We start from the raw sequence: 7500 nt of genomic DNA on the forward strand, positions 1-7500 counted from the left end.
CCGAGTAAGTACCGGTATGCGAACCGCCAGGCGACGGGCGCGCATCGCACGTTTAAGGAGACGCGGCCGGCCCCACAGGCGGCCACGACACTCCCAGGTCTGCGAAGCGGGGCAAACGCCGCGCGCTTCAGTATACGTAGCCGACCCTCAGCCAGACGTGGCCCGGGAACGGAATCCATGGACCGCAATGTGCGTTCGAAACGTCGATGTTCATGTGTCCTGCAGTTCACATGTCGACGCGCAATTTGCTGCGTTCTTCATCGACCCACGAGCCGAGTGATCCACCGTCCTGGGTGATCTTTTCGTAGTTTCCACTATCTCTTTCAAGACAGTTGCATAGGCGGGACTGAGGCGTGTGGCGGCCCCTGTTCCAGCGTTCAGTGTCCAACGGCCTCACGGCCGATGGGCGTCGTACGGCTCCACACCGGAGCGGACAGGCACTCGGGCGAAAGTCATTCAAAACCGGCGCCAGGCGCCAGGTGCCGCAGGCCAGCCGCTCCAGCGCTTCAGCGCTCGTACCACACAACATTGCCGTTAGTTTTGAGACGAACGCGTGGTTCCGCACGCGGCGCACAGCTACTGCGAGCCGTACAGGTAGCGTGTTGCGCGACACGACACGCACATCGAAAGACATGCAGTCTAGTCGGTAATGATCCTTCCGCAGGTTCACCTACGGAAACCTTGTTACGACTTTTACTTCCTCTAAATGATCAAGTTTGGTCATCTTTCCGGTAGCATCGGCAACGACAGAGTCAATGCCGCGTACCAGTCCGAAGACCTCACTAAATCATTCAATCGTTAGTAGCGACGGGCGGTGTGTACAAAGGGCAGGGACGTAATCAACGCGAGCTTATGACTCGCGCTTACTGGGAATTCCTCGTTCATGGGGAACAATTGCAAGCCCCAATCCCTAGCACGAAGGAGGTTCAGCGGGTTACCCCGACCTTTCGGCCTAGGAAGACACGCTGATTCCTTCAGTGTAGCGCGCGTGCGGCCCAGAACATCTAAGGGCATCACAGACCTGTTATTGCTCAATCTCGTGCGGCTAGAAGCCGCCTGTCCCTCTAAGAAGAAAAGTAATCGCTGACAGCACGAAGGATGTCACGCGACTAGTTAGCAGGCTAGAGTCTCGTTCGTTATCGGAATTAACCAGACAAATCGCTCCACCAACTAAGAACGGCCATGCACCACCACCCACCGAATCAAGAAAGAGCTATCAATCTGTCAATCCTTCCGGTGTCCGGGCCTGGTGAGGTTTCCCGTGTTGAGTCAAATTAAGCCGCAGGCTCCACTCCTGGTGGTGCCCTTCCGTCAATTCCTTTAAGTTTCAGCTTTGCAACCATACTTCCCCCGGAACCCAAAAGCTTTGGTTTCCCGGAGGCTGCCCGCCGAGTCATCGGAGGAACTGCGGCGGATCGCTGGCTGGCATCGTTTATGGTTAGAACTAGGGCGGTATCTGATCGCCTTCGAACCTCTAACTTTCGTTCTTGATTAATGAAAACATACTTGGCAAATGCTTTCGCTTCTGTTCGTCTTGCGACGATCCAAGAATTTCACCTCTAACGTCGCAATACGAATGCCCCCGCCTGTCCCTATTAATCATTACCTCGGGTTCCGAAAACCAACAAAATAGAACCGAGGTCCTATTCCATTATTCCATGCACACAGTATTCAGGCGGGCTTGCCTGCTTTAAGCACTCTAATTTGTTCAAAGTAAACGTGCCGGCCCACCGAGACACTCAATAAAGAGCACCCTGGTAGGATTTCAACGGGGTCCGCCTCGGGACGCACGAGCACGCACGAGGCGGTCGCACGCCTTCGGCTCGCCCCACCGGCAGGACGTCCCACGATACATGCCAGTTAAACACCGACGGGCGGTGAACCAACAGCGTGGGACACAAATCCAACTACGAGCTTTTTAACCGCAACAACTTTAATATACGCTATTGGAGCTGGAATTACCGCGGCTGCTGGCACCAGACTTGCCCTCCAATAGATACTCGTTAAAGGATTTAAAGTGTACTCATTCCGATTACGGGGCCTCGGATGAGTCCCGTATCGTTATTTTTCGTCACTACCTCCCCGTGCCGGGAGTGGGTAATTTGCGCGCCTGCTGCCTTCCTTGGATGTGGTAGCCGTTTCTCAGGCTCCCTCTCCGGAATCGAACCCTGATTCCCCGTTACCCGTTACAACCATGGTAGGCGCAGAACCTACCATCGACAGTTGATAAGGCAGACATTTGAAAGATGCGTCGCCGGTACGAGGACCGTGCGATCAGCCCTAAGTTATTCAGAGTCACCAAGGCAAACGGACCGGACGAGCCGACCGATTGGTTTTGATCTAATAAAAGCGTCCCTTCCATCTCTGGTCGGGACTCTGTTTGCATGTATTAGCTCTAGAATTACCACAGTTATCCAAGTAACGTGGGTACGATCTAAGGAACCATAACTGATTTAATGAGCCATTCGCGGTTTCACCTTAATGCGGCTTGTACTGAGACATGCATGGCTTAATCTTTGAGACAAGCATATGACTACTGGCAGGATCAACCAGGGAGCTGCGTCAACTAGAGCTGAGCAGCCGGCCGCCCGGGAGTGTGTCCCGGGGGCCCGCGCGAACACGCAAGCGTCCGCTCAATTATTCTGCAAACAGGAGGAGGCTGAGCTCCCCTGCACAACACACCTCGAAACCCTCTCAGGTCCCGGCGGCGCGCAGCGCCGTCCTAAGTACTTGGTCGGGTTCGAGAGAGGCGCAATCGCCCGGAGTTAGGCGAGTAGACGCTTTAGGTGCGACCACCCGTGCTCCCAACTGAGCTTGCCGCTGCCGACAGAGGCCCGGGAGCGTGCTGTCGTGGCATTGCCGGCGGGAGACAACACGCGCCACCTACGGTGACCGGCAGCTCCAACGCCAGCGCCACAGAAGGACAAAAGCCCTACTTGGGTGCCGAAGCGAACTCTCCCAGCACAGCGCACGCGCCAACACGTCCGCACAGCTGCGATACAAACCACCTGCGAGAACCGCTGGGGCGACCGAGCAGCAGACGGCGTCGCGGCGCCGAGCGCCGGGCGGCGGCGCATCCTCAGCGCACAAAGTCCTCAATCGGACCAGCACACTGCAGATGGCCACCGCGCTTCGCACCGGGCCCGCGAGGACCTACTTTGGCCGCAAGGCGCCGCGAGCAGGGGGCGCCGGCGCGCAGCTGCGCCGCCTGCCGCGTCCGTCGGCCGGCGCGCCTGCCACCGGCCGCCCCCACCAGCCGGCTGTAGCGCGTGCGCCCACGCACCGCGCTGCCAGCACGCCGGGCGGCCCCCCCTCACCGGCCGGGGACGGTCCCACCCAGCCACCGCCGCGTATCGCCTCACACCCAGATCCCCTTTCACGTTCGTGGGCATGGTGGGTCCCCTTTCACGTTCGTGGGCATGGTGGGTATCCCTGAAACAACCGGTTAATAGCTCGACCGATCGTCGCCAACACTGATTCACCTCTAGCGAGAACAACCGCACCACAACGGGTTACCGGTTGTTCATTTGCGTAACGTCACCAGCAAACGTACACGTCCATCGCCATTTGCAACGAGTATTGCATGCCTGTGTCAGGTGTCACAACACACTACGTCTGCCCACATAGACGCAACAACATGTGCACGCCTAGAGAACACGTGGAAGGTAGACCCCGTACGTATGCGGTGTCCATTGCGCGAACGACTGTCAGCCCGCCTCTGCAGCATGTCGCAGATGTGGAACGCGGTGCAACATGCTATCACGGTGTGTGAGAAGAGACGACTACGTCCGAATACACGCTCCACTACATCAACAGACTGCTCATGCTGATCGCCATCCAGGGCGTCCGTTCCTCCCACACGTCTGTATGGCGTACCACACTGCAATCCAGCTCTTATAGGGAGACGACACGTAGCTGCGTGCATAATATTTGGACTGTATGGTCCGCCGTTGCTAGGCGCTGTCGTCATACGGTCACATGGGCCACGATGTATCATTCAGTACATACGGAGCAATGTGCAGTACAGTTTGTGGGTTTTGCGTACATCGGCGGACAGGTGACAGGCCGTACCACAACGTAGGCTGAGTACGTCGGCATGCGAAGGGCATTGAACATGCAAACTTCTCACCGACCAGCTTGCGAAGGCAGGGGGGAAGGGGGGGGGGCATGTACGTCCTGCTGCTATCCACACTACAGTGTATAGCAGGAGCATGTGGAAAGTCAGCAACACCTGCAAGGTGTTTAACATGACGCGATACACAGGGGACCGGGCAGTGCGAGTAGCGAACTATATTGCGAGGGTTGCGGTTAGGCAACACTACACTACTTTAACGGGTTGCATAACAATTACAGAGCAGGTTCAGCGACAACGTGCGTCAGGTTAAGGCGCAATATAGTTTAGGTTACGGCGCACTTTAGGTTAGGTTAAGGCACATTATAGGTTAGGTTAAGGCACATTATAGGTTAGGTTAAGGCACAACATGGGTTACGTTAAGGCACAACATGGGTTACGTTAAGGCACAACATGGGTTAGGTTAAGGCACAACATGGGTTAGGTTAAGGCACAACATGGGTTAGGTTAAGGCACAACATGGGTTAGGTTAAGGCACAACATGGGTTAGGTTAAGGCACAACATGGGTTAGGTTAAGGCACAACATGGGTTAGGTTAAGGCACAACATGGGTTAGGTTAAGGCACAACATGGGTTAGGTTAAGGCACAACATGGGTTAGGTTAAGGCACAACATGGGTTAGGTTAAGGCACAACATGGGTTAGGTTAAGGCACAACATGGGTTAGGTTAAGGCACAACATGGGTTAGGTTAAGGCACAACATGGGTTAGGTTAAGGCACAACATGGGTTAGGTTAAGGCACAACATGGGTTAGGTTAAGGCACAACATGGGTTAGGTTAAGGCACAACATGGGTTAGGTTAAGGCACAACATGGGTTAGGTTAAGGCACAACATGGGTTAGGTTAAGGCACAACATGGGTTAGGTTAAGGCACAACATGGGTTAGGTTAAGGCACAACATGGGTTAGGTTAAGGCACAACATGGGTTAGGTTAAGGCACAACATGGGTTAGGTTAAGGCACAACATGGGTTAGGTTAAGGCACAACATGGGTTAGGTTAAGGCACAACATGGGTTAGGTTAAGGCACAACATGGGTTAGGTTAAGGCACAACATGGGTTAGGTTAAGGCACACCATGGGTTAGGTTAAGGCACACCATGGGTTAGGTTAAGGCACACCATGGGTTAGGTTAAGGCACAACATGGGTTAGGTTAAGGCACAACATGGGTTAGGTTAAGGCACAACATGGGTTAGGTTAAGGCACAACATGGGTTAGGTTAAGGCACAACATGGGTTAGGTTAAGGCACAACGTAGGTTAGGTTAAGGCACAACGTGGGTTAGGTTAAGGCACAACGTGGGTTAGGTTAAGGCACAACGTGGGTTAGGTTAAGGCACAACGTGGGTTAGGTTAAGGCACAACATGGGTTAGGTTAAGGCACAACATGGGTTAGGTTAAGGCACAACATGGGTTAGGTTAAGGCACAACATGGGTTAGGTTAAGGCACAACATGGGTTAGGTTAAGGCACAACATGGGTTAGGTTAAGGCACAACATGGGTTAGGTTAAGGCACAACATGGGTTAGGTTAAGGCACAACATGGGTTAGGTTAAGGCACAACGTAGGTTAGGTTAAGGCACAACGTGGGTTAGGTTAAGGCACAACATGGGTTAGGTTAAGGCACAACATGGGTTAGGTTAAGGCACAACATGGGTTAGGTTAAGGCACAACATGGGTTAGGTTAAGGCACAACATGGGTTAGGTTAAGGCACAACATGGGTTAGGTTACGGCACAACATGGGTTAGGTTACGGCACAACATGGGTTACGTTACGGCACAACATGGGTTACGTTACGGCACAACATGGGTTACGTTACGGCACAACATGGGTTACGTTACGGCACAACATGGGTTACGTTACGGCACAACATGGGTTACGTTACGGCACAACATGGGTTACGTTACGGCACAAATTAGGTTAGGTTACGGCACAAATTAGGTTAGGTTAAGGCACAAATTAGGTTAGGTTAAGGCACAAATTAGGTTAGGTTAAGGCACAAATTAGGTTAGGTTAAGGCACAAATTAGGTTAGGTTAAGGCACAAATTAGGTTAGGTTAAGGCACAAATTAGGTTAGGTTAAGGCACAAATTAGGTTAGGTTAAGGCACGATATAGGTTAGGTTAAGGCACGATATAGGTTAGGTTAAGGCACGATATAGGTTAGGTTAAGGCACGATATAGGTTAGGTTAAGGCACGATATAGGTTAGGTTAAGGCACGATATAGGTTAGGTTAAGGCACGATATAGGTTAGGTTAAGGCACGATATAGGTTAGGTTAAGGTACGATATAGGTTAGGTTAAGGTACGATATAGGTTAGGTTAAGGTACGATATAGGTTAGGTTAAGGTACGATATAGGTTAGGTTAAGGTACGATATAGGTTAGGTTAAGGTACGATATAGGTTAGGTTAAGGTACGATATAGGTTAGGTTAAGGTACGATATAGGTTAGGTTAAGGTACGATATAGGTTAGGTTAAGGTACGATATAGCGTAGGTTCAGATACACATTGTTGTAGGGAAAGGTGTATTGGGGGGGGGGGGCGGCAGGTTCGTTGATAGTGATTATCGTAATTGGATGCCTGCGGTATTATCCGATTTGTCACGTCAGGATGCACTTTTGGCTCATGACAGGCGGCGCTCCGATTCCATGGTTGTGGCAGATCTGTGTCTTTCATTCCTGCCATTGTTTGTGTGCTGTGACAGGAGGCAGTATTGTGATGTTGGGTGCACCACTGTGTAGGACATGTGTGGGTGTTCGTGGCTTAGCTGAGCAATGTGCGGATGTCGGAAGGGTGGGATATTGTGTTTTCTGGGTGGACCTCCCGGTCTGGTAATGATAGTGTGGATTGTGTCATGTGGCGGAGAGGATGCACTGGATGTTCTTCCATGCTGGTGGTTAGATATTGTGTGTGATAAGAGAGTAGTGTGTGATAAGAGTGTCTGGCTGACGTGTGGTTCTCATTGTGTGCAGAGTCTTTCAGCATGTATAGGGACGGTTGTATATATTATCTGTATTCTGATGGCTCTGCATCTATTACTAATCAGTGCCGTGTATACGGTTACTCTAGTTCCAGTCGAAACTGTTCTATCTCTGTACATTAGTGACACTGCGGCTCCACTATGTTGCCGCCCCTGTCGGCCGTTTCCCCCAGTGTATGGCTAATGATTATCAGCAATCAGTCTATTAGTCAATACCGGTAGTGTGACGACGTCAAATGTCCGGGATGGGGGAAGCTACACCCTTCCCGTGGGTCAGGGCCTAGAAAGACTCTTCCCACGCAGGAGACTCGGACTGTCGTTACTCTTCCGAGACATATATGTGCCCAGCGTTTTTTTGCGGCTGCGAGTGCAACGCCAGGAGGCTCGGACT

General features: G+C 52.3%; 2 non-coding genes across 2 annotated transcripts; both read right to left on the bottom strand.

Annotated features, from left to right (window-relative positions):
- Nucleotides 1-141: 141 nt before the first annotated feature.
- LOC126476298 (5.8S ribosomal RNA) lies at nt 142-296 on the bottom strand. Its single transcript, XR_007586852.1, has one exon. It is a non-coding gene; the product is annotated as a 5.8S ribosomal RNA (ribosomal RNA).
- Nucleotides 297-647: 351 nt separating this feature from the next.
- LOC126476911 (small subunit ribosomal RNA) lies at nt 648-2556 on the bottom strand. Its single transcript, XR_007587342.1, has one exon. It is a non-coding gene; the product is annotated as a small subunit ribosomal RNA (ribosomal RNA).
- Between the last annotated feature and the right edge of the window lie 4944 nt (nt 2557-7500).

This window comes from Schistocerca serialis, chromosome 4 (assembly GCF_023864345.2).
Source record: "Schistocerca serialis cubense isolate TAMUIC-IGC-003099 chromosome 4, iqSchSeri2.2, whole genome shotgun sequence".
Lineage (NCBI taxonomy): Eukaryota > Metazoa > Arthropoda > Insecta > Orthoptera > Acrididae > Schistocerca > Schistocerca serialis.